Source organism: Echinops telfairi, unplaced genomic scaffold (genome assembly GCF_000313985.2).
Source record: "Echinops telfairi isolate 266 unplaced genomic scaffold, ASM31398v2 ScPeMD7_7410;HRSCAF=8448, whole genome shotgun sequence".
NCBI classification, from domain to species: Eukaryota; Metazoa; Chordata; class Mammalia; order Afrosoricida; family Tenrecidae; genus Echinops; species Echinops telfairi.
The window spans coordinates 6,280,910-6,284,081 of NW_022111310.1; positions in this window are offsets into that span (position 1 = coordinate 6,280,910).

The window sequence follows — 3,172 nt, forward strand, 5'->3', positions numbered from 1 at the left end:
TAATCCCACAGCCATGAAGTTTATTCTGACTCATAATGATCGTACGTAGGGTTTCTAATCTTTATTGAGCAGGCGTCTTTCTCCCATGGAACAGTTTAAAAGTGTGAACCACTGGGATAGGTAGGTTTATTGTGCCAACCTGGCCAATAAGAACATGTGGGATTAATAAAGTCTCAGTTTGATTGGAGGGCAACGAGATAAATGGCTCGGCAAGGCCTGCCCCTCTCTCTCTTGCTCTCTAGTGATCGGACTAGTGTGTGGCTGCTTTAATTAGCTCTTTGCCTCAACTTGTGAACTACACTACCCGTAAGCCACTCAACCCATGGATCACATCACTAGAGCTTGAGGTTCCTTCGAAAACTGCTTGACCATGCTGCTGGTGTATACATCGCTTGAGCATGGAACTGTAGAATCCTATCCTCCAGCTAACTGTTGGTGACCTGCCCTACTCTCTGCTGCCTGTGTCCGGACTGCCTGCATTGCTCTCTGGAAGACTCAGTGTCTGCTTCCTTGACCTTGGACCCAGCAGTCCTTGTGAGTTGAAGGACTTCCAGTATATTAACTGTTCCACGGAAGTGAGTTGAACTGAACCCTCGATACTGCTGGGTGGACTAATTTCTTCGTGCTGTATATAACTATCCATATATATGATATATTCATAAGTGTCCAAGTTTTATTTCCCTAGAGCACCCTGTCTAACACAACCACCTACCTTGTAGAGGTACTGGTACCCAGTAGAGGTACCAGTGTAGAGAGTTTAAGCCAATTATCTTAGAACAATAAAGGAAACAGAGACAGAAAAGATAGGTGCCAAACCACATGGAGATAACCAAGGAAACAAGAAACTGACAAGGACTTCCCAAGAGCCCGCAGAGAAAGAAAGCTTTCCCTAAAGTTCAATTTCATGATCTGCATTCTTATCCTTCTTTTAAGAAAATATTCTGATTATTTTTATAATTTATGGATGACTGGCATACTGTTTTGATACTGTGAGCTATGTCCCTGGTATTTTGAGTACCAGAAGGGACACTCAAGGTGAACAGATTTGAACAGGTTCCAAAGTAAGTAAAGAGTACAAAGAAGGAATAGGCTGTCCACTTGTAAGGAATTAGCCAATGAAAACATGATGCATACACTGCTAGATCTAGTGCCAGAAGATCAGCCCCTTAGGTTTGTAGGCATTCAGAATACTGAGGAAGAGCTGTCTTAAGGAAAAAACCAAACCAAATCAAACTCACCACCATCGAGTTGATGCTGACTCAAAGCCGTCCTACAGGACAGTAAAGAATTGCCCCTTTAGGTTTCTAAGACTGTACTCTTTACGGAATAGAAGCCTTCTTTTTCTCAGATGGCCGGTGCAATTGCTGACTTGTCGGTTAGCAGCCTACCATGTAAGCCCTGCTCCAGAGTCAACCTTGATGAAGTGGATGAATGAAAGCTATTGAGACCTGCACTTGCTGAGGGGTTATTGTCAAAGTGAAAAGAAATAACTGCAGCCACATATTATAATTGTAACATGGAACATATGAAGTGTGGATCTAGAAAAACTGGAAGCCATCAAAAATGAAATGGAAGACAGAACATTGATATCCTAACATTAGTGGGCTGAAATGGAGTAGTATTGGCCATTTTGAACCAGGCAATCATACAGTTGACTGTGTTGGGAATGACAAATTCCAGAGGAATGGTGTCACATGCATCCTCAAAAAGAATAGTTCATGACCTATTAGTCAAAGGATCATGGGGTGGGGGGGTGAGTAAAAGTTTAGAAAATAATGATGGCAACATATGCACAAATATGCTTGATACAATTGATGTATGAATTGTCATGAGCTATAAAATCCCCCGATAAAAAGATCTCTTAATTGAAAAAAATCTATCTTAAAGCACAATATTGTCTGTGATAGGATAATGTCTATACACCTACAGGAAGTAAAGTTAATACAACTATTTTTCAAAATTATCCACCAACCACTAAAGCTGGTGATAAAGAAATCAAAGAATTTCATGTTCTTGGTCAAACATGCTATCAAGATGTTTTAATGATAGAAATAAAGCTGAAGATTGCATGAAAGTATTTTGCAATACCAATGACTACTTCATCACAAATACTCCTTTTAACATCATAAATGGTGAGTGTGTTTGGGCCTTCCCAGATAGGATACACAGGAATCAATCTAACTCATTCTGTGGGAAGACACACTCCATGGAGAACCTCAATATTAGTAGCCAAAACAAGGCCAGGGGCTGACTGTGGAACAGACTATTAATTGTGCATACATAAGTTCAGGTTGAAATGAAGAAAATTTAAACAAGTACATGAGAATCAAAATACAACCTTGGCTACATCCCACCTAATTTGCAAGAACGGTTTTGACACATTTAACATGAATGATCAAAGATCAGATAAACTGTGGGATGACATCAGGGGCAGTAGGTGGAAGAAGGGGAAAGTGATGGTGGGGCAAGAGGAGGCCAAAGGAAACAGGGGCAAGCTCTAGGAAGCAAAGACATAGATAGGGAGATTAACAGAGGTGTGCACTTATGCAAATTCATTAATCCATAACAATAGTGGTATTGGCCTATGTACATATATTTATAAGGCAATACCTCTGTTCCCTGGAGGTCTCCTCAACCTCTGCTATCACGACCTCAGCGCCGCCTTCCAATCTAGACTAGATGGGAGCATGTACATAGGTATAGGCAAGAGATAAAACTCACAACACATGGAACCCAGGAACAGAAATGGGAATAGAGATACCAAAAGGGTAGGGGGAAGGGGGAGAGGGGTGGGGAGGAAGGGGAGCACCGATCACAATGAATGGCACATAGCCATATGTCCCCATTCAGGGGGAAGAACAACAGAAACCAGAGGGGAAGGGAGACAGCAGTCAGAGTGATATTTGAAAATAATTAACAATCTATCATCTATCAGGGGGTCAAGAGGGCTGGGGACAGGAGGGGGAAAAGAGGAGCTGATCCCAAGGGATCCATGGAAAGTAAATGTCTAGAAAAGAATGATGGAATATATATACAAATATGTTGGATACAATTGATGTATGGTTTGTAACAAGAGTTGTAAGAGCCCCCAATAAAATAATTAAAATAAAATCGAAAATAAAAAAGAGGAAAATATAAAAGGAAAGATAGATGTCAGAGGAGACACTGAAAC